Source organism: Hylobates moloch, unplaced genomic scaffold (genome assembly GCF_009828535.3).
Source record: "Hylobates moloch isolate HMO894 unplaced genomic scaffold, HMol_V3 SCAFFOLD_17, whole genome shotgun sequence".
NCBI lineage: Eukaryota > Metazoa > Chordata > Mammalia > Primates > Hylobatidae > Hylobates > Hylobates moloch.
In genome coordinates, this window is record NW_026652292.1 from 68,679,587 (window position 1) to 68,704,845 (window position 25,259).

Consider the following 25,259-nt stretch of genomic DNA (forward strand, 5'->3'; position numbering starts at 1 on the left):
CGTGGTGGCGGGTGCCTGGTAATCCCAGCTAATCAGGAGGCTGAGGCAGGAGAATGGCTTGAACCTGGGAAGCAGAGGTTGCAGTGAGCTGAGAATGTGCCACTGTACTCCAGCCCCGGTGACAGAGTGAGACTGTCTCAAACAAACAAAAAACCAAAAACACAAACACAAAAACAAAACAAAACAAAACAAAAAACACGTGATCCTGAGAGAGTTCCCAGTTTATGTGTAGTTGAGGAACCACATAAACAAAAACATTATAATGCATTGGGATGGGTGCAATAATAGAAGGTTGTGGAAGGTCACACGAAGGCTTGCAGACAGAGCTGATGTGTGAGCTGAGCCTTGAAGGGTGTATGGGAGTTAGCAATGGGAAGAGAGTGGAAAGGATGCTCTCCTGGAAAGGGAATAGCAGCCAAAAGACCCTGCATGTGAGCAAGGTGGCCAAGCAAAAAGTCAGCACCACGAGGGGATGAAGAGGCAAACACACAAATCACTGGAGTTAGGAAAGTGCCTATGAATAGGGATCATATTTTCTGCAAGCTTCTTGTCAGCCACAGAAGAAAGAGGAGTGTGACAAAGTTGCATCATCCTCATCGTCAGAAAGGGTGAGCACTAGCTTCTTGTGGACCCCAAATCCACACAGGCTTTTGATTAGGAAATATAGAGTTAAAAATGAACAATTTTTTTAAAAGGCCACAAACTGCTACTGAATAAGCAATTATATCACCCCAAATCAGTTGGTATCATTGGAAAGGGGCACATTTGGCTTAAACTCAGATTACAAAATATCAGAGGGAAAGAACCCAAATCTGAAAATTCTTATATTTTCAACTACTCTTTGCTTTAAATGAGTCTTTTTTTCTCAGCATATAATTGGATTTTGCTTTGTAAAATCCAGATTTTTTTTTTTTTTTTTTTTTTTTGAGATGGAGTCTCACCCTGTTGCCCAAGCTGGAGTGCAATGGCACAGTCTCGGCTCACTGCAACCTCTGCCTCCTGGGTTCAAGTGATTCTCCTGCCTCAACCTCCCAAGAAGCTGGGATTATAGGCATGTGCCACCGTGTCCAGCTAATTTTTTTGTATCTTTAGTAGAGACGAGGTTTCACCATGTTGACCAGGCTGGTCTCGAACTCCTGACCCAGGTTTCACCCAATCTAGAGAGCGAGTGACCAATTTAGTGGCTTTAATTTCTGGGGCTCTAGGAATTCCATTGACCCAACTATATTTCCTCTAGATAACATCAGAAACCCCAATATAAAAACACAAAAGTGACAATATCTTCAAGAAAATAAAGTAAGACCCATTAATTTTACACCTTGCTCAGACACCAAAAAAAAAAAAAATCAGAAAAACATTTTCGAATGTGTAGATCTTATGAATTTTTCTTGAAGAAACCACTGGAATATAATGTTTAGTCAACAAAGAGATGACTGGGGAATCCGTAGCAAAAAAAAAAAAAAAAGAAAGAAAAAAACTACCCTGTTAGGATTATACCGAGAAGTAGAATAAAGACTAAATGAATAACAGTATTTTAGCTACAAAACATGACACAAATGCTACATATATGACCAATGTAGAAACTATATAAATTATAATAGTTAAGAGAGAAGGATGAGAAAAATATAAAGGTAGTATAAGTGTCTTCTTATGTTCTTATCCTTTATAACCAGGAGTAAAAAGATATCATTTAAACATGATAATTTATGGAAAGTCATTCAACTAAAATTGGTGAGTGGGGTAAGGGAAGATGTGGACATGTATCAATTTTATCACTGTTACAGAAATTCAATTGACACTGTCTAAAGAAAGACAGCATTAAGTGTATTATGTTATTATAATTATAAAGAACTTATCCAGAAGATATACATAAATCTTCCAAATGATCAGAAGAAACACAACACACACTGTATAGTGAAAATTTTTTTTAAAGTCAAGAAAATATATACAAACAGAAAGCAAAACATGATGCCAGTATTAAATGTATCTGACATGTCAGTAAGTATAAATGGCTTAACTACTATATTTTAAAAATACATCTGGATTTGGCCAGGCACAGTGGTTCACGCCTATAATCCCAGCACTTTGGGAGGCCAAGGCAGGTGGATCACAAGGTCAGGAGTTCGAGACCAGCCTGGTCAACATGGTGAAACCTCGTCTCTACTAAAGATACAAAAAAATTAGCTGGACACGGTGGCACGTGCCTATAATCCCAGCTAGAAAAACTTGAACCAGGAGGCGGAGGTTGCATGACCGAACTGTCCATTGCACTCAGCTTCCATCTCAAAAAAAAAAAAAAAAAAAAAAAATCTGGATTTTACAAAGCAAAATCCAATTATATGCTGAGAAAAAAAGACTCATTTAAAGCAAAGAGTAGTTGAAAATATAAGAATTAGGAAAGGCACACCAGGAAAAAAATGGATAAGTAAAAATAAGAGCAGAAAGTAATTCATGTAAACAATTGTTGAACTAAAAAAAACTTTTTTTTTTTTTTTTTTCTGAGACAGAGTCTCACTCTGTCACTCAGGCTGGAGTGCAGTGGCGCCATCTCAGCTCACTGCAACCTCCACCTCCCAGGTTCAAGCAATTCTCCTGCCTCAGCCTCCTGAGTAGCTAGGATTACAGGTGTGCACCACCATGCCTGGCTAATTTTTGTATTTTTAGTAGAGATAGGGTTTTACCATGTTGGCCAGGCTGGTCTCAAACTCCTGATCTCGTGATCTGCCCGCCTCGGCCTCCCAAAGTGCTGGGATTACAGGCATGAGCCACCGCGGCCAGCCAAAATAAACTGTTTTTAAGAGAGGAACGATAAGTAGATAAACTCTATTGGATAATCAACTCAGGAAAAACAGAGAGAACATACAGATTAGATCATAAGAGCCAAACCACTACTGACAAAAGAAATTGAAAATATGAGACTACTTTGTTTTTGCAAATAGATTGGAAAACAGAATAAAATGAGTAATGATAATGAATGATTATCTAGGAATACATAGATTACTAAAACTGACCCTATAAGAAATAAAACATCTGAAAAGATAAAATTCCCTAAGTTGCTCATGTTTGCATTCACACACGCAGACACATACACATTGAGAGCAGAACTGGATTCCAGTTTTTAGGGTCTCAATACTTAAAAAATTTTGTTATTCTCTTCATAAATAAGTATAAAAATATTGAAATAAAAATAGCAAAGTGAGGCTGAGCACGGTGGCTCATGATTGTAATCCCAGCACTTTGGGAGGCCGAGGCGGGCGGATCACCTGAGGTCAGGAGTTCAAAACCAGGCTGGTCAACATGATGAAACCCCATCTCTACTAGAAATACAAAAAATTAGCCGGGCATGGTGGAGTGTGCTTGTATCTGTAATCCCAGCTCTTCAGGAGGCTGAGGAAGGAGAATTGCTTTAACCTGGGAGGCGGAGGTTGCAGTGAGCCAAGATCACACCACTGCACTCCAGCCTGGGCGACAGAGCAAGACTCTGTCCCAAAAAAAAGCGAAGTTAATGCTTGTTTGGAAAGAAGATATAAAAATGGATAAATTACAAACAAAATGGTAAACTGAAATGCAAAATTGCAAAACTCAGGTAAATAACGTAGTATTTTTGTTAAACAATACATCCATACTGTACTTTTGCAACAGTTTTTGGCAGCATACTTTGTTATCTCTTCATATAATAATGCCTTTTGAGCATCATTTTCTGTAGAAAGATCAGAAAGGCAATTTGGTCTTTCCTCTAACGATATTAATTAAAAATTTTTAATTATTGTCTCTTACAGTTTTTTTTTTAGCTTCACAACTCATTACTGATAATATAAAAGTATTTTAGGATTATTGGGAAGTCTTGGAAAACCATTGTATTTTTTCCTTTATGAGATATGTATTTTCAGGTATTTTAAATTTTCTTATGCAATGACTAATCTTAAGTACTGTTTGAATTTATATCGCTCATTACCTAGAGCAATTTAAAACATTTTAAAATTTCTTCTATGTTGCATTGAACTGCATAACTGTGTAATCAAATTACTCATAAACAGCATGCATTGACATATTGATAAATATGTGTGGTTTTGTCACTGGAATACTTGTTTATTCAGGCTCTTTCAGTTTGGGGTAGTAATTTGGCATGCCGTTTGTCTGGAATCTCTCAACTTTGCTAAGGTGCAATTCAATAGATAGGGACACAAAAGCAGACAAACAACATTCCACTTCACATACAGATGTATTTGCTGTTTTGAGTATTGCTGCAGATTTGTACCATACACAGGAGAATTTTAAGTTCTATTCTGTGCAGCTTGATTTTTTAAAGTGTGATGCTTTTTAAAGTGAATATGCTACATTATTGAGGATTTTTCTTTCAGGAGTAATCTTCCATTTTGACTGGTATTGACTGAAAACAAGTTCTTTGCTTACACATTTACACGCATAAAAATTGGATTTTTTTTTTTTTTTTTTTTTTTTTTTTTACAGACTACGTTCTGATTCCCTGTACTTCAAACTTGGTTTCTTCTTCACCCTGGATACTTGCAGAGCCGGGCACCACTCACATGGTAATGCCAGGTGAGGAAATACCCTGGGGAGTAGGGGTACTTTGGAAGCCAAGACTACACACCAAATCTGGCAACAATAAATAACAAAACACACAAGTTGGTTGACAGTGGTTGATTGAAAACCATAGTGTGTGTGCGTGTGTGTTGTATCCTGTTAAAATCAAACTAAATGTACATCGAACTCAACTTTCCTGTTGCAGGCTGGATTCTCTAGAAGCAGATGCTGGGAGGCTATTTGGGGTACAAGGTGTTCGTTAGGAATCAACAGCTGTGTTGGGAAGGAGAGGACACAGGATCGCACAAAGGAAGACATCAACAGTGCTGTAGACAGCCCTCCAGAGGATAGCATTTGTCAGAGTGTTCTCCATTGGCTGAAACACCTGGGCATTCGTGTTCTTCTCACTCAATCACCAGGTAAGAGGGCTGCCCTGGCAAGGGGAATATGGTCAGCAGGGAGGCTCTCCCCGAAGGAGCCGGCAGCTGCAGACTGGGGACCACACTTTCTGCAGGTGAGATGCAAGTCCTTCCTTAAAGGGGGATTTGAGCGGCCTAGTTGCAAGTCTATCACGTTCCCTTTAGCCAGTCCCCCAAAAATGTCTGCAGTCCCTCCAACACCACCTGACAGAAACAGAAGGCTAACTTAGAAATTAGCATGGAGATAGTGGCCTAAGCCAATTGTGACTAAAACATCTCACTTTACAGATTTCACAAAAGCATACGATCATGTGGACAAATTGCTAGGGCCCTTTCAAGGACTTATTAGGGTCCCATGCAAGGAGCCCTGAAACTTAAGTTCACTAGCATCCATAAGCCTGGGAGTATAGTCAAAGTGTTACATCCCCCAGAGCAACCACCCCAGATGGTTTCACAGAATAAGTCCACCAAACTTTTAAGGAACAGGCTAATCCAATGTGACTTAAACTGTTCCAGTACGCAGAAGTATAAAGCAGTTTTTGAAATTCTCATTTTTGAACTTAGCATAATATTGAAACCTAAACCATATATAAAGAGAAAAAAAAAAGTAAATTGCAAAACAAACTAATTTACCTGTATTGATAACAAACTGAATCCAGAATGCATTAAATAAGTAATACTATAATCAAGGGGGTCTTAATCCCAGGGTATTGAAATGTTAGGGAATCCATCCATGTAATTCGTCAGAGAAACAGATCAAAAGAAAAAATTATATAATTATTTCTAAAGTTACTGAAAAGATATTGGATAAAATTCAATAGTTCACCTTAATAAAACTTTAATTAATAAAAAGAGAAATGCTTATTTATATGACATACAACTATATGAATATATATTTTAAATGTACCTTAACCTGAAAATCAACATTATGCCTAATGAAGAAACAATAGACTCATTAAATTCAATTTCAACAGAATTTTTTGGGGGGATCTAGATAAGTTGAGTATAAAATTAATATGGAAATTAGGCAAGCAGAGAGAGTTAAAAAATGCTAGAAAAGGAGAACGATTAAGGGAATCTAGGTTTTCCATTTATTAAAACATGTTATACATCTACACTAATTAAAGCAGTGTGGTATTGCTATATGCATGCACAGATGGGTCAGTGAAATACATCAGAAAGTGCAGAATATAAATGCAAATACATATGAGAACTTAATATATGAAGAAGGGGTAAAGCCAACTTCAAAAAATGGAGTTGGGAAAATGGGGTAGCCATCTGAAAAAAATATCTATCTTGTTGGCTCCTGACCTCACCCGCACTTGAAAATAAGCTCCATATTTTTAAAAGATTCAATACAAATTGAAACCATAAAATACTAGAAGAAAATATGGAAGAATTTTTTAATATTAATCTTGGAGAAAGGAAGTCATTTCCTAGAACACAAAACCAACATGAAACATAAATTTAACCACATAAATGTAAAAGTGGAATTCCACAAAGAAAAAAATAAGCATAAATTCAAAGACAAACCACAAAGTAGGAGCAAATATTTGCAACTCAGACTGCAAATATAGAAATCATCTATTTAATAGAATCTACAAATCAACATAAAAAAAGATAAAAACACCTAAAAGAAAAATAGGCAAAACAGTTTATAAAACAGGAAATACAAATGGTTTTTACGCATGCAAAAAGATGCTCAGTCTAATAATAAAAGAAATGCAAATTAGAAGTACAATGAGGTATCACTTTTTGCCTATCAAATTGGTAAAGTTAAGAACGTTTAATAACATTCTGTGCCAGCATGGTGTGTGGGGAAATAGAAACTCTCCCGTAATGGGAAAGTCATCTGCACATCCTCCTTGGAGGGCAATTTGACAATACTGATTGACTTCACAAATGTCTGTCTCCTTTAATCCAGCAATTCTACTTCTAGAAATTTATCCTCTTAATGCAAAATGGTTAAACATCTGCATTTGTGTATGGTCCAATGTACACTTGAAAATGATCAAAGTAATGAGTGTACAAAGAAATCATACAATAGAAGTAAGCAAAGTGTCCATCAATAGGGGATTAGATAAATTTGTTATGGTACATCCTTTCATTGGAAGACCGTGCGGATACATCTTTTTAAATAAAGTATTTTCATTTATACTGGTAGGAAATGATTCCATGTTATATTATTTAGTTAGCCAAAAGTATGCATAGTATGGTTTCATTTGAGTAAAATATAAAAAAGAATACCTTCATGTATATTTTCTTGTATATGCAAAAAGTTTCCCGTGCATGACACATAAAGAAATTATTATATTGGTTGCCTTTAGGAAGGAAATCTAGGTAGTTGGGAGCAGAGATACAGAGATACTCTTCTAACTTTTGCAAAAAATATTGCAAGTAAAGAAATATGCTAAGACATGAACCTTGGTAATATGCAAATTTGATTTTTGGTTATATAGACATAGAGTAGTTACACTGGATACTAAACATAGTTCTGAGTGTCAGGTGGCAGCAGAAAACAAAATGGACACATTCCCTGCCCTCTAGTGATGATACTCTAATAGGGGTAGAAAGACAGTACATGAAGAAGCTTATAAACACCAAGAGGTAATAAATGCCATGAATGGAAATAGAGAGGAAATAGACAGGGTAGTCAGACAAGGTCGCTGTAGTAAGAAGGTAGAGCAAAAGCCTCAAGGAGGTTAGGGTTCTGATATGGTTTGGCTCTGTGTCCTCATCCAAATTTCATCTCAAATTGTAATCTCCATGTGTCGAGGGAAGGAACTGGTGGGAGGTGATTGGATCATGGGGACAGTTTCCCCTATGCTGTTCTTGTGATAGTGAGTGAGTTCTCATGAGATCTAATGGTTTAAAAGTGTGTGGCTTCCTTCACTGTCTCTCTCCTGCCACCTTGTGAAGAAGGTACTTGCTTCTCCTTCACCTTCTGGCATGATTATGTTTCCTGAGGCCTCCCCAGCCATGCAGAGCAGTGAGTCAATTAAACTTCTTTTCTTTATAAATGACCCAGTCTCAGGCATGTCTTTATAGCACTGAGAATGGATTAACCCAGGTGCCATCAGAATCCATGTGGGGAAGATCCTTCCAGACAGAGAGAAAGCAAATGCTAAAGCCCTGAAGCATGAGTCCCAGGAGTGTTTGAGCAACAGCAGAGACCAGTGGGGCTGGAGAGGCTAATGGGGATGATAGGAACTCCGAGCAGAATGTTGATGGGGGGAGATCATGTTGGCCTCTAGGCCACAGTAAGGATATTAAATTAATAGTCATTTCCGCTCCACTTTCAGCTCTCAAAAAGAAACAAAGTTTGATGGAGAACAAAACGCAAAGATCAGGAAGACCCAGAGCCCAGAAAGGAATATAGAGGGGGAATCCCTGGGAAGAGAAGAGGGCACGGCACTGAGAGGTAAGGCTTGAGAGCAATGAGCTTCGCTGTATCTTTTGAAAACTAACCGGAGCACTTGAAGATGGTCAAAGAGAGCCTTAGGCCAGGACTCAAATGTTTAAATGGCAGTTAAATGAACATGGAATTAGACCTACTATGTATAGTCACACTGAAATCAGCCCCTACATAATCAATTGGTTTTTACATCATCTTTTCTAAGAGTAAACATTTTTTTTTTTTTTTTTTTTTTTTTTTTTTCCTCGCTCTGTAGCCCAGGCCGGACTGCAGTGGCGCGATCTTGGCTCACTGCAAGCTCCGCCTGCCAGGTTCACGCCATTCTCCTGCCTCAGCCTCCCGAGTAGCTGGGACTACAGGCGCCTACCAATGCGCCTGGCTAATTTTTTGTATTTTTTTTAGTAGAGACGGGGTTTCACCGTGTTAGCCAAGATGGTCTCGATCTCCTGACCTCATGATCCACCCGCCTTGGCCTCCCAAAGTACAGGGATTACAGGCGTGAGCCACCGCGCCTGGCCAAAAGTAAACATTTTTAACTAACAAAGAGATCCTTGATGCTCACCTCCTCCGGATAAGCACTGGGGCTCTTTACTGATTTTGAGAGTCTCACGCAGCTGAACACATATTGTAAACCCTTTTATAGATCCTAAGTGTTTATTGGATAAGGACTGGGACCTTTTGAAATATGTTATCAGCAGTCTTATGAGAAGTCTTTCTGAAGTTTGCTAACTTGTAGCCATGGGTCTCTCCTGTGCTGAACAATGAAATGCCTTATCTTCCCTACATATGCGTCTTGAGGCTCTTTCACTCCTGTGGAAAACAAGGCAACTATTGGAGGGATATTGGATTAAACTCGGGTGTAAAAGGAAACTTCTAAAATGTTTCATTAAGGAATTGCACTGTGGTGCGCATGAGCCCCTGGGGTCACTCTTCTTCAATGCAATTCTTATAAACAGCAAAGACTTCTCTTTTCAAATGGGTGAAGTTTATAGGAGAATAAATTGACTCAGTGTAAGATTAAACTTTCTGACATAACACTTCAACAATGGGACATGATGCTTTGAAAAGTAGAAACTATTCAAAAAGAATGCAACGACCACTTTCCAGAGATGTTAAAGAAGGAATTCATGAGTAGGTAGGATTTTGGATGAAATACTTTTAGGTTTCTTCCAACTCTGAGCTGCTATGAATGTGTCAGTCTAAAATTCTACCTTTGCTTTTGCATTTCTGTATTTAGTATTTTGTCAGATCTGTCTGGATCTTACTCAGGGAGACAGAACTAACTAAAAATTTCACTCTTGATGGGATGGTCTGCTGAATTACAGGCAGGTTCTCTTTCCAGGCTCTTGCAAGCTAGCATAGCTAGAATAAGAATATGGATTCCAGACAAAGGAGAATATAACAGAGTGTCTTAGACTGAGCTTGCCAGAAGCAAGGCCTGAGATAAGGAAGCATTCCTAGGAGATAGTGGTAAGAGAGGCAGGAAGCAGGACAGGAAATGGGCAGAAGCCACGCCAGAGTCCCAGACTCAGTCTGATCCCACAGGGACCTCTGGAGTGTAAACTACATTTCAGAGTTTACCCCAACTTAAGCCGAGGATACCGGGCTTCCATATTCCCACACCAGTCAGTCATTGACTAAGATATTAACACATAGGCTTTCTGTGCTCATGGGGAAGAAGGCTTCAGTAACATAAGAGAAGACCCAACAAAGAGAGCTGCAGAAGCAAAAACACACAACATTCTGGGGAAGGACTCACAGTAAAGTTAAAAGGGAGCCAAGGTGGACTTGAGCAGAATGCTAACAGTGTCCCCCTCAAAAGTCATAGCAAATAATACACAAAGCAACTTCACGTCCAAATCCTAAGACCATAAAAATGGTTAGAAACAAACATAGCAAAAGCAAGTTCAGATACTGAGTGTAAAATAGGTGCAAGTAGTTTCTTCAGGGTTGCAGAAGTTAATTTTGTGAGAGCGATGGAAGTTTAAGTTGATGTAGTGTATTAGCCAGGATTCTGCAGAGAAACAGAACCAGTAAGATATATACATATTAAATATATCTATATAACATACACATATTACATATGAGTATGTATTATATAATATGTACATACATGTATACATATTATTACATATGTATATTATACATGTAATATATATCTTTTAATATATTGTATATGTGGAGAGAGAAAGAGATTTATTTTAAGGACTTGGCTCATGTAATTGTGGGGGTTGGCAAATCTCAAATTTGTAGAGGAAGCTGGCAGCTGAAAACACAGGAAGGAATTGATGTTGCAGTCTTGAGGCAGAATTTCTTCTCTGGAAAACCTTAGTTTTTGCTCTTAAAGCCTTCAACTGTTTGGATTAGACTCAGCTACATTATCGTTACTTAAGGTCAATGATTGTAGATGTTAACCACATCTACCATGTACCTTCAAGGCAAACATCTAGATTAGTGTTTGGTTAAACCACTGGATGCTATAGCCTGGCCAAGATGACACAGAATATTAACCATCAAATAGAATATTCTGCATACCACCGAGGGTCTTTCTAAAAGTAAAATAAATTTTGTGGATCTGAGCAATACATGCTAGAATCAGAGAATGTCTTTCAGCCAAGTTTTCTGGTTCCCAACTATTCATATTCTTGTGTGGACCCAGGATCCTAATTTACTCGTCTGCTAACCCACACTTGGGTTACGAATCTCATCACAAGGCTTGGCTTCAAGCATGACATTTAATAAATGAACCACTGATGTTATGTTTAAGTTATGGAGTAAAGAATAAATTCGTTAATGAGAACCCTGTTTAGAGTTCTTTTGGAATGAATAATCATCTCTTGGTTCCAGGAAGACCTTGTGCCCATCTGTAAATTGTCATGATGTGAAAACATTGACTGAGAGGGAGGCTGCTGGGGAACAGAACCTGCAAGTCACGGGGACTTGTGAACATTGTCTTCTTTTCCTTACTGCCTGTCAGGCATTGTTATGATGAATAACACACAAATGATAGCTATAGTTGACAATAGAAAGTAAGCTCTGACTTTAGGTTGATGGCTCTCATTTTTTTCACCCAACACGGTTGAAGGATATAACTTCCTCCCATTAGCAACAGTGGTAGTTTACAGAGGTGATGAAGGAAATATTGCCCACTGAATCTCAGTGTACAGGGAAAAAGGGAGTTACACAGCACAGTTCTGCTCTGTCTCTTCAGTGTATACTTCCATTGAGAATCATCCTTCCCAGTAACAAAATTGTGCTTTGCAAGTTCCATATATGTGTTTTGAATAGAATTGAATCTGGTAGAACTTCTATTTAAGATTGGACAGTAGCCAAGATAAGCTTTAAGATTCCTTTTGTTGACTCAGTAACACAAGCCCTGTGATGTAAATTACAAATGGTGTTCTCATTAGTGAATTTGTTCTTAGAAATCTAGAGTCAAACAGTAGCTTCTGTAAAACTCTATATAGTTTATCAGTGGCCACAATAATGCTGCATGACAACCAGAAATTCTCTGTGGCAAATAACAGTAAGCAAATTTCCAGTTTTTGAGTTTTCAGAGTTCAGCTGATCTGAACTGGGCTTAGCTGATTTTGGCTGGGTTTGCTCATGTGTCTACAGACGGTCACAGGTCAGCTAGATGCCTCTGCTGATCTTGGCTGGGCTCACTCTGAGTTCCAGAGTTGGATGGCTGTTGGCTGATCTTGGTTGGCCCCATCTGAGATGAGTGAGGCAACTCAGTTCTGCTCCATGTGTCTCCTCCTCTGGTGGGCTAGCCCGAGCATCTTCTCATGGCAGTTGCATAAGTTCAAGATTTCCTAAGGCTGAAGCTCAAAACTGGGCATGGTCACTTCTGCTGCTTTCTATCGGCCTTAGCAAGTCACAATGCCAACCATATTCAATTTTGGGCGAAACAGACTTTATCTCTCTTTAATGAGAAGGACTGCAAAATTATGTGGCAAAGGGAATGATTTACATTGAGGGATGAGAAAAGGAGCCATTATTACAATCAGTCTACCATGGATTCTAAATTATTAGCATGAAATCAAATTCTAGTAACCATATCTCACTGTCTACTCACATCAGCTGGCTGTCATCCCTAGTAATATGTCAGGAATGAAATATCAGGAATGATTTTTCTTTGTCTCGAGAACTCTGACATTTCGAGGGGTACTGTACCAGCTAGTGTTGGCCCAAACTCAGCTGACCCCCTGCAATATTGAGCATAAGACTGAAATACACAAAGGCCTCCCCTCCTCTCCCCTCCCCTCTCCTCCCCTCCCCTCCCCTCCCCTCCCCTCTCCTCTCCTCTCCTCTCCTCTCCTCTCCTCTCCTCTCCTCTCCTCTCCTCTCCTCTCATGTTCTTTGCTTCTAGGTCATAGGATGTCCTGCCTCAGTGTATTCTCTCATTACTTACATGTTATTAATATCATATTATAATTACTAGGATAATCTCAGGCTTTGCAATTGCCTGGTACTCCATAACTGCTCAGTAAATATAGGCTATTATCATTTTAGTGCAGATAGTCAGAATAAGGTGTTGTATTTTGGAACAGATCCAAAGTTTCTTGGTTAGTAAAATATAAAAAATGGCCTCATTATAAGCCCGCCTGACCCATTAAGAACGATCTCCCAGGACAATCTTCTAAAAGGCCAGGATAGGTGCTCCACTGTAAGAGTAACCTGTTAGGAACATGAGTCCAACATTCACTCATTAGCAGTGAGATCTATGCCATGCATTTGTTACTGTTCATTGTATTCACTGTAGCTCCATAAACTTGTTGTACAATGTAATTTTCTCATGGATCTCCATTAAAGGTGGGAAGAGGGTGCACTAAACAAAACAAGAACCCCTAATATTTTTAGCCATCAGGCATTAATTTATCAATGCTCACGTACATAATTAATGGTCTCACACAGCTTGTGACAGCTGGTTTGTTGCAGCCAAAACCCAACCTTACTAAGTTAAGATTTGGAGGTATGCCACAAGAGCCTAGTTAAACCTGTCATGAACTCCTCATTTGATATTTTAATAGGCTTTCCTGGCAAGGGACCCAACTGCCTGGGCTTACTCCCCTCTCGGTATAAAAGGTGTGAGTTCAGCTTCATCACTCTACATATCCTCATCTTGTCTCAAACACTTGGAGAATGGGGCTTTGAAAAGGTCAAATCAACATAGAAGAGAAGTTTATGCAAAAGCTCAAATAAAAACAAGACGAAAGTGCATACAGACAACATTTAGTACTGGCAGCCCATAAAACAAAACCATGTTGCTAACTTGTCCAAATATCAACAAGTCCTTTTCCCAAAACATACTGAAGAATAAAGGATTTGAAATAACAGTTCAGAGTACAGTTGGTGTCATCTCACAGTTTGTAAGTTTGGCAATATTGATCTACAAAAAACTGTAGAGAATTCTAATATATTGAGCCTCTTCTCTATGTTGTATCCCACATCAATGATTTTGTCTGTTTATTGCAAACATTTGTTTGCAAAGTTGTGATTTTGCAAGGGTGTGACTGATCCAAGGACACATGATTGATGACAGGCAGAGCCAGACTTAGAAGTTGAGTGCCTAATTCCCAGGCAAGTCTTTGCCACAGTATGCAGATGAGTAATTTAGCTGACATGAGGTATTTAGAATCTAATAGGTTCTTTATGTTCATGTTGATGGCAAATGGTGCTTCAAACACATATCTACATAAGTATTATTCCTTTATTGCATACTATCAGATGGGGGAAGTCAGGGTACAAATTCACCAGTGAATTCTCGCTGGAATCAGCTGCTCTGTGGGCTCCTTTTGGATAAGGAAACAAGCCAGGCAGAAGTAGTCTTTCCAGTTCCTCCAAGTACCTCATACAGTACTTATTCTTTGCCAGCAACTGCATGAGGCACTTTTTGTAGGGGACCCTACTTTCATCTTCACGACAACACTTGGAGATAATTATTGGTACCCTCAATATTACATATTTTGAAATTGAGACTCAGAGATGTGAAGTAACTTGTTCAAGGACACACAGCTAATAATTAGCTATTCTAGCACTGAACTCACTTCTGTCTGACCCTGAAGCCCATGCTGTTTTGATTTTGTTCATTTTCTACTAATTTCTTCTGTGGCTAAGATGCGTGTCATGATCTTGCCTATTTATTAAGAAAAGACACCTAGAACCAACATCAGAGAGTGAGTTTCTTTTATCAGAAACAAATTTCCTGGCAATTTTGGAATTAGCCAGAAAGGGTTCAGATTGCCTGAGTGGGGCTGTGGAAATATGGTTTGGCATTGGGACTAAGGGTGGGGAGTGAGGGAGGTAAGGAGGAAGGGGAGCTTAATGAAGAGGGTACTGGGAAGCCTCATCAGCCTTCTATGAAGAATTATGATCTGGCTCTTAGCTTCCAGGGAACAGAGGTTCCAAATGGCCATGCTTTCAGTTTCCAAACTTAGGAAGTGGTGGACAAAGTGAGACCAAAATTAACAATTTCACACCTGTAGCAACCAGTTCCCCACCCATCCCTTGCCCTCAAATCATCTCAGGTTGTCAATATCTGATAGAAAGTTCCATTCATTCACCCATATCTAGGCGCTCTGAGCCAGGGACTACTTCAAATATACATCATTCACGACTTAGCAAATCCTATACCAAAGGCACATTGGAACTGCCTATGGTGGTGTAAATGCTCTGAGAGTATAGCAGAGACTACGGGTACCTGGATAGGTTTGGGACAATCAGTCTATTCAGAGCAGAAGATCAACTAGAAGTCAAGGAACTAGAGCTCCATCCTTGGAACTTTGGGGAAGAGGATCCTGGTTGGCAAGAGAGAGCTAGACAGGCTGTGGGGAGCACAGTAAACTGGACGGCATCTTGGCCAAGTCTCTGTTCTCAGTGGGACCTTAAATTTGGACCAGGCATCAGCCTTTTTGTAAATTAGGAAAAAGGAACTTTTCTGGATGAATAATAGTGAAATGTGATCCTTCCTCTCCTCTAGGTAAATGTCAGCCTGAGTCATGTCTCACATGCAGTGGGGGATTTTGGCCCTGACTCACTCCCTAAGACAGGCATATTTTGGCAGTGAATAAACTGCATCACTGTACCTGGTAACTCTGCCTGGATAGGAATAGGGAATAGAATCAGAATCTTTTTATATTATGAGATAATAATATAATAATGGTAGTAAAGTTTAAGTCTTTATAAGGATCAGAGAGAGAATCTAATCTGCTGTAACCTAAAATATAGTATAATAATGCCTGGTACGTAACAGGTGCTGGATCAAAGTTTGTTAGATAAATAAATCCCAAAGTGGGTCAGTTTTGCAGCTTCCTTCTGAATAGTGCTTATAGAATCACTAAAAATAGTTTTCCATTTTCATGTTCATGACTACTGAGGGTTCATTCTTTAGAGTGCAAAGGTTTTCTATACAACTCAAAAGTTCTTCCACTGCTGTTAAGTTTTTTTCATCATTTATTGGACCATCATCTGATCACTTTTCCTTTTTCTACTGATCTTACAATTTTATACATCCGTGACCATTTAGACTTCAGATGCCCATATCCAACATCATCTAATAAAAGTCTCTCTTTAAGACTTTCTTATCAGGAGATAAGGAGATAAGGAAAGAGTGTCTTATGGTGTGATGTTGATGAACAAATGCTCATCCTTTCAAATGCTTAATACTTAAATATCTGAGTACTGTTGTCACATGCTGTTAGCAGTGACCTTCCTTTTCATTGTGTCATCAGCCTCCTAAGTGATCCTGGTTCCACGTCATGCAGTGATTTGCATGTGCTCCATGCTGTCTTCCTCTGCATCCAGGAAGCTCATCAGACCCTTTGCCTATAGTACATCTTCTGTGGTTCTTACCCAAACTATTGCAATAGTCTCCTAACAGATCTTTTGCCACCAAATCATGCCTCTAATTTATCTTCCAAACTGCCAGAAGGAGTTTCTTAAATTAAAATATTATCATAAAATTATGGAATGTCTCTCATGGCCTTAGAGAGATTAAGACACTCTTTACTTAATAAGGTACTTGAAGTCCCTCCCTGTCTGGCCCTGTCTAACTTCACAACCTCATCACTAGCTGCTTCCCCCAACAGTCCACACCAAGCCTGATGAACATTATACAGTTCTTTTCACTGTTTCAAGCCTCCCTGTCTTGCCTATTTAGAAAAAAAAAAAATTCTTCGAGCATGTCCATCCTTCTCCTGTCCAAATAGTAATCTATTCATCCTTCAAGAAAAGATGCAAGTGTTTCTGCTGGTTGATGATTTTTTCAGCCCTTCTACTGCACCTAATCCCATTCTTACTATCTCTGTTAAAGATGATGTTTATTCCCTGAGTTGCCATTATGTATGTATTTATTTCTTTACCCTATTATACTTGAGTTCGTGGTGAGCAGAGGGGTGCAGAATATTTTTTTTATTTATCCCTCCAGATCATTTCTCCACACATTTCAACCCTGATCTGTGTCCGGGACTATATAGACTATATCCGTAAGCTCTTTTGCTCCAGGCTTCCTGGAGATATCACCCAATGGGAGACACTGGGGAGAAATCTGAAGAAGGAAAGAAGTTTAGGTTAGAGTGTTTTTACCAGAGCTCTCAATCCCCCACTCCTAACTGGATTGTGCATTGGCTGTGTTTGGGTTTCCCTACCAGAGGCCACAGCTTCTACCCAGTAGTTGGGCCTACTGTCTCTGAGATCCAGGAATCACTGACTCCAGTCACGTTCAGGGCTAGGGTTGCTAACAGCACCCCATTATTGCTGGCACCAGGATAGAGCACCAACCTGTGCTATTGTTTGCACTTTTGAAAATGGTCGTTTCATCAAAGTCTTTTGAATTAGGAAGAATATATAGGCCATCTGTTTCCTGCCAGGCCCCTGATAGATACATGAGCCATGCCATTTTTATCTTGGTATATCTTGAGTGGTATCACAAATCCTGAACACCTGGCAACTGCACTGCACAGTGGTTAAGAGCTCAGGCTTTGGAGTCAGACAAAATTGGTTCTTATCCCAGCTTCACTATTATGCAATCATGGGTCAGTTACTCTAAGTCTCTGTTTCCTCAAGATATAATTGAAATAATAATAATAATAATGCTTTATTCACAAATTTCTGAGGATTAAATGGGAAGATAAAGACAGATTGTTTATCACTGGGCTGGATGTAGTAAAGAATTTGACCTTGCCCAAAGAGAGCCCTGGACCTTCTCCACAGCTCCTGGGAGGTAACCTCTAAACTCTTAAAATTTCTGGTATGAATGTCTTTGAAATTCATAGGTTGCCCTTGGCTCACACTTGATAATTCATTATTCTAGAAAACGACTCGTGGTAGTCCCTTCAAGCCACAGAATATCAGCCTGACCTCCATGGAGGGGGTGGCTGGAGCCTGAGTTCAACCACATGGGTAGGCAACTAATCATGCCCAAGTGGTATAGTACCAATAAAAGCTCTAGACCCCATGGCTCAGGTGAACTTTCCAGGTTGCAGTAAGATGTGTGTATTGTCACACATCAATGCTGGGAGGATAATGCATCCGGAGCACAAGAGGAGTTTCACATTCAGAACGCTCCCAGATTCTGTCCCACGCATCTCTTCACTTGTGTGATTTTAATGTATCCTTTCCTTGTAATAAACGATAACAGAACACAATAGCTTTCAGTGAGTTCAGGGAGTCCTTCCAGCAAACTCTCCAACCTGAGGGTAATTTGGGGATATCCCCAAACTTGCAGTTGGTGTTAGATGCCTTGAGCAGACCTGGCAGTCTGAGGACTATATCCGCAAATCTTATACATTGGCTAACTCTGGGTTCCGTGGTATGTGGTGATCGCCCAATGAATTTTCTTACTGAATGTTGATTTAAGAAGAGAATAAAAGAATGATAGTGGGCAGTCAGCACACATACCACTTTCACAGTCTGGGGATCCGTGGTTGTGTCTGTGGGTCCCCTATACCATAAATCTGCTTTCAAGTTTTACTAACTTTATCAACGTTTCCTTTTGAGCCAGACTATCATATTTGATTTGGGTCCAAGTGGCACTGTTTTGGTTACAAGCTTAGAAAGCTGAAATGCAGTAAAAATAAAAAAGGTTAAAACTTCCAAATTGCAAGTTAAGAGAGATTTTTTATTCCAGAATGTTTATTTTAAACACTGTTTTAATAGAAATCAGTTGAATCCCACATACCAACAAGATGATCCTCTGAGACAGATTGACTCCACCATGTCAGAATGATTTTGGCAGGCTATGGAGTTCTTAATTCTAACTGTGTGAGAGGCCATGCCTCGGTCACACTTCCACTGCAGAAATTCTCATTCTGGGGTCACAGAGGGTGACCAAGTGTCCTGGTTTGCCTGGGACTGAAGAAGTTTCCAGGATATGGGACTTTTAGTTTTATCTTTTTTTTCTTTTTTAATTTTTTTATTTCAATAGGTTTTTGGGGAACAGGTGGTGCTTGGTTATATGAATTAGTTCTTTAGTCATAATTTCTGAGATTTTGGTGCACCCATCACCCAAGCAGTGTACACTCTACCTAATGTGTAGTCTTTTATCCCTCCCCAGCCCCCACCCTTTCCCACAAATCCCCAAAGTCCAATGTGTCATTCTTATGCCTTTGCATCCTCATAGCTTAGCTCCTACATATGAGTGAGAACATAGGACATTTGATTTTCCATTCCTGAGTTACTTCACTTAGAATAATAGTCTCCAAGTCTATCCAGGTTGCTGTGAATGCCATCATTTCATTCCTTTTTATGGCTGAATAGTATTCCATGTTATATATATATGCCACATTTTCTTTATCCACTTGTTGATTGATGGGAATTTGGGCTGGTTCCATATTTTTGCAATTGCAAATTGTGCTGCTATAAACGTGCATGTGTAAGTTCTTTTTTTTTTTTTTTTTGGATAATGACTTATTTTCCTCTGAGTAGATACCCAGTAGTGGGACTGCTGGATCACATGGTAGTTCTACTTTTAGTTCTTTAAGGAATCTCTATACTGTTTTCCGTAGTGGTTGTACTATTTTACATTCCCACCAACAGTGTAAAGTGTTCCCTCTTCACTGCAGCCACACCAACATCTATTATTTTTTGATTTTTTAATTATGGCCATTCTTGCAGGAGTGAGATGATATCACGTTGCGGTTTTGATTTGTATTTCCCTGATACTTAGTGATATTGAGCATTTTTCCATAAGCCTGTTGGCCATTTGTATATCTTCTTCTGAGAATTGTCTCCTCATGTCCTTTGCTCACTCTTTGATGAGATCGTTTGATTTTTTTCATGCTGATTTGTTGGAGTTGTTTGTAGATTCTGGATATTAGTCCTTTGTCGCATGTATGGATTATGAAGATTTTTTCCCACTCTGTGGGTTGTCTGTTAACTCTGCTGCTTATTTCTTTTGCTGTGCAGATGCTTTTTTGTTTAATTTAAGTCCCAGCTATTTATCTTTGTTTTCGTTGCATTTGCTTTTGGGTTTTTGGTCATGACGTTTTTGTTTAGGCCAATGTATAGAAGGGTTTTTCTGATGTTATATTCTAGAATCTTTATGGTTTCAGGTCTTAGATTTAAGTCTTTAATCCATCTTGAGTTGATTTCTTTATAGACTTTTAGTTTTAAAACTGTCACTTAAGGCTTTCCTGGGATGCAGGGCTTTCCATGCTAAAACTGGGAAAGTTCCAGGCAAACCATGATGAGTTGGTTAGCCTAGGACCATGGGACCCCTACCTTCTGAGCCCAGTAATTTAGTGTAGGCAGTCCTCCTAAGAGTAGCCAATTTCTGGGCTGAGAGTTACCTTTGAGATGGTTTGGCTTGAAAACTGCATCTGACTGGGAAAACCATGGCTAATGAGGCCAATTACATCTTCTCTCTGAGGGAATTAGAACTTAATTTGGAGAGAGTGGGCCAACTGCTGGCAAGATGAAAGATGACAAAAGACACACAGAGAGAAGGCACCAAGAGGTAACCAAGTCACAATAATAGAGATCCAGGGGGTGATCCATGGACTCCTCTGGTGGTGAGACATGGTGGAGCCAAAACATCTTTGGATTCTGAAAGGCCTGTTTGTTCCTGTGTCCACAAAGCTCACTGTCTTTTCATGGTGCCAGGCTAAACAGTTGCGACTTCTGCTTTTTTATCTCCCCAAGCTCCCTTTTCATAAGCCTTTCATTGCTCAAGTTAAACTGAGCAAACTCTGTTCTAAAACAAAAGGCTAAGCAGAACATCTACGCTGGAAGTTATGGTGATTTGGGATAGGGGGAGAAAAGAGTAATTAGAGGAAATGATGAAGAAAGTGAATTTAAAGTTGACACCACGTATGGCCTTCTGTCTTTGAGTGAGCTTCTTTGGTTTTTATTTTGGGGAAGACATAGTAGGTGTATATACTATGGGAGACATGAGATTTCTTGATACAGACATACAATATGTAATAATCACATCAGGGTAAGTGGAGTATTGAGTGAGTTTTTTTGGCTCAATAAGAAAAACAAAGGTATAAGAATGTATTTAGTGCCTGCTATGTGTTGGGCACTTCACATAGTTTATTGCATTTAATTTAGTCTTGTTAACAAGATTATGAGGTACATTGATTGTCTCTTCCATACGAAAAAGCTTCATAGAGGTTGAACGACTTGACCTTGGCCCTCCATAAAAGGAATTTCAATTCCAGTTGGTATCAATGCAAAGACATTAGACCCTGATGCTTCTTATTGCATATGGGAATTAATCGAGTGACTCTGGACACTGACAGGGGTCTGTGACAATGGTTGAAATATCCTTTTGGAACTTGGGACGCATATAGTGGACAGCAGAGTCCATGGTCCATCTGCTCACTGCCAGGACATTTTGCTTTCAGCCTTCTCTGTCTCTTTAATACATTACTGACCCTGGGCCCAATTGTCATGCAGTTACTTCTTTAAAATTTTCAGGATACTTTCACAAATAGAGCTGATATGGTTGGCTGTGTCCCCCGCAAATCTCTTCTTGAATTATAACCTCCATAATCCCCACATTTCGAGGGAGGAACCCAGTGGGAGGTGATTGGGTCGTGGGGGCGGTTCCCCCCATGCTAGTCTCGTGATCATGAATGAGTTCTCATGAGATCTGATGGTTTTATAAGGCAGTTTCCCCTTCTCTTGCTAGCTCTCTCTTTCCTGCTACTATGTGAAGAAGGGCTTTGCTTCCCCTTCACCTTCTACAATGACTGTAAGCTTCCTGAGGCATCCCCAGCCATGTGGAACTGTGAGTCAATCAAATCTGTTTTCTTTTTAAATTACCCAGTCTTGGACAGTTCTTTATAGCAGAATGAAAACAAACTAATATAAGAGTGACAGTTGATTGACTAAGACGTGTAGGCTCAGAAAATGAAACAACTTGCCCAAAGCCACACAGTGAGCTTCTGCCAGATTCATGGCAAGAATACCAGGAAATGAAGGGGAAGGTAGAAGGAGGTTCCCAGAAGAGCAAAGGGATTAATTGGCACACAGACTTGGGATAGAATGGGAACATCTAAGCCCGGTTGCCCATTAGCTGGCCATATGACTCACAGGCTGCTCGCTGTCCTTCTTTAGGCCCCTTTTGCCCCTTTCACCCATATGGAACTTGTTTCAGTAACAGGCACAAAATTGAGTCATTCACTATGCACCTTGGCACTCACTGTGGTCTGAAGTTACAGGTCTCCTTCCCTCTCTCTACTCCTTCACACCATCCTGTATCTGGCTTTATCAGACTCACCATTCAAGTGTAACTCAGAAGCTGCCTCCTCCACGTCCCCTGGTCCCCAAATCTGGGTAAAATTTCCCTCTTAGATGCTTCTCTAGCATCCCGTGCCTCCCCCATCTCATTTATTGTAATACCCCGTTAGTTCCTGTTTCCTTTACCAGGCAGCCAACAAAGACGGCGTTTGTCCTATATGCCACTGCTGCTCCAGCGTGCCTGGTACATAGTAGGCATGGAACAGATAATTGTGGAAGAAATTGATTAATAAAGAGCCATGGAGCCACAAACAGCAACCAATCCCAAGAAGCTTAGGAGCCAACCAAACGAAGGAACAACAACAGCCATACCTGCTTACCGAGTGGCCAGTTGGCACCAGGCATTCCTTTCCATCTGGTTATTTAAATCCCTAATGGTTCTGCGAGGTAGGCATTCTCCTTCCCATTTGGAAGGCTGAAGGTCAGAGATGTTATATGAACTGTCCAGCTCATGCACCATCAGAGGCTGAGATTCAAAGACTTGCTTCTTTGATTGCAAACTCATGCTTGGAATCCAGAAATCCAATAGGGAATCAGAGCAGGAGAGAAGTGAGAGGGCCCACACCCTCCCGGGCTGGGGAGCAAAGCAGTGCATGGGTCACATGGGGCTGAAGCAAGTGGCCTGCCTGGTTTCCAGGCCCAACCCTGGGGCAGCTGCTAGGGATAGGGCTGCCTACCCTTAGTGACGCTCCTTCAGGCTGCCCTGGAAGGCAGATTCCCCAAAGTTTGATTTTGTTTGTCAGCATTTCTTGTTCTGCCCACGCAACATTTCTTTAGAATCTGGAGTAAAACCAGCACTGTTTTTCACAATCAAGTTTCTCCCATTACCCAGGAATAGCCAAACCGACTGGGCTTGTTTCATCTGCTATTTTTCAGAGAGCTTTTGTGCTCCCCCTTGGCGGGCCTCTTCCCCTTCCCTCAGTAAGGTTGAATTCCCTGATGGTAATCCTAATTATAAGCATATGTTGTTGCTCTCAGCTACCACTGGACTTGCAAGCTTTCGTTTTAAAGGCAAAAAATAGAAAGTCGATTTTGGAATACATTTTCTGTCAAGGGGCAGTTTCTGTAGACAGAAAAGTGATTGTCAAATGCATTCTTGGAGCAGATTTGCATACTAAGCACGAGTTCCAACCAGGTAGCCATGTCAGGCAATTACTGCATCAGCAGAACAGTGTTTTATAGCTTAATGTGATGGTCACAGGATCTGAATCTCAGAGACTTGTTGGCTTACAAAATGTTAGCGGGGAGCTGAAAACTCCAAAAAGCATCCCAACGATCTTTACAAATCAGTTCAGGAATTAGTTCAACAATCAGACCTTTTTGTAAGCAATGTTGATTTATTTAACTGATTGTAGTCCCTTACTTCAGACTCCTCTCCTCTGCAGCAGAGCAGCACACATTCAAGGGCAAGCTGTCCATATCTTGGCTGGGTTTACTCCAGGCATCTGTGTATTGATGGGGCAGAAGGGTGTGGGTGGAGGCATGGGATGACATCTTGGCCCTGTTTACTTAAGTAGGTTGGATTTTGGTCAATCTGGCAGCCTGTTCGCCCCCACCACCCTGTCCCTTCTAAGGTCTGTACCATGTTACAGAGGAGAAGTGGGGACTACGTGTTCCCAAATCTCCTTCCCCAAATTTGCTTGCCAGGGAGATGTACTTGCACAAGATTTGGAAGTTTGAAGAGCAGCAGAAGCTGTGATTCTCTGGAGGCAGTTGTAGCAGGGATGTGCACAGAGGTGAAATTCACAGAGGCCTCCTGACATCTGCTTGAGAATGACGTGCTTCAGTGCTTCAGGCTGACGACTTCAGCAGTGGCTTCTCTGGCCTCCACTTTCCAACTCTTACCTCAGTTATACAGCCCTCTAATTCCAATAGCGGAATGCATAGACCGGCTTCCAGTTCACTGAAGGAACCTGGTTAATGCAGGATATTTTTCAGAAAAGCATAGCACTTCATGGAGCAGCAACTCACCAGCCATTTCCCTCAGTTATTTCTTACAGAATCACAGTTTGTTGAAGCTGGAGGAGATCTTTGAGATCATGTAGGCTGATAGTTCCTCGAAATTTGGATCTCATTGACAAACGTAATTTTTTTAATTGTGTGTGACTGACTTGGGATTCACAATGATTATTTTGCTGAGAACATTTTTACATGTTTTTCAAGTAAACTATCACAATCATTTTTAAAAGAAAAGGCATTTAACATCGTGCTTCAACAAAGCAGACTATAACATCAGTATAAAGGATATTATTTTAGAGTGAACACATTTAGCTTTATGCAAAGTTTGCTACAACTTGCTTTTTTTTCATTCTATGGCAGGCAGATCTAAGCTGCAGTCTTCATTTTACACATAAGGAAACTGAAGCCCACATAAAGTAGGTAACTATCACAGAGTTTATTCTGGGCAGAGCTAAGACGAGAACCCAGTTCTTCTTGTCTCTAGCCTGAGGTTTCTCGACCGTGGCACTACTGACATTGGGGGCCGGATAAATCTTTGCTGTAGAGGATAGGGGCGTTATCTTGTGCATTGTAGAGTGTTTGGCAGTATCCTTGGCCTCGACTCACTAGATGCCAGTAGCTCTCTCCAGTTGTGGCAACCAAACGTGTCTCCAAGCATCACCAAATGCTTGTCTCCTGGTTGAGAACCACTGCTCTGGTCTAAAGGAACTTCTATGCTAAGTTACTTGTGAATGCATTTTCACTTTTATCACCAATGATACAATTGTAAAAGAAGCAACTTTTAAAATTATCAATTATCTTTTAACTGAAGATAAACAAGGAAGAGATCCTTGGGGCTTATGACAAAGGAAGAGGCATGTAGAGTATGGGGAATATATGCCCGGGAGTTCTCATGGGTGCAAGCCTGGGAGACAAATTCATAGCATAACAACAGATTGATTAATGAACTTCATTATAATAGCTCCTCTTTATTGAACGTGCTGAGCTAGACACTTTCCAAGTATGATCTCATTTTTTTCCTGCTCAAAAAATCTGCAAGGTAGGTATTTTTAATCTCAATTTTGTAGAGGTAGAAACTGAGGCTCGGGGCCGGGCGCGGTGGCTCACGCTTGTAATCCCAGCACTTTGGGAGGCCGAGGCGGGTGGATCACGAGGTCAGGAGATCGAGACCACAG

General features: G+C 40.2%; 1 protein-coding gene across 1 annotated transcript in view; it reads left to right on the forward strand.

Moving 5' to 3' along the window:
- Positions 1-25,259, forward strand: part of LDB2 (LIM domain binding 2) — a 642,376-nt gene that overhangs the window by 61,325 nt on the left and 555,792 nt on the right. Inside the window, exons 3-5 of the mRNA XM_058430056.1 lie at positions 4,471-4,560; positions 4,751-4,964; positions 8,267-8,385. The gene's annotated coding sequence lies outside the window, so the exon portion shown is untranslated. The remainder of the gene's footprint in view (positions 1-4,470; positions 4,561-4,750; positions 4,965-8,266; positions 8,386-25,259) is intronic.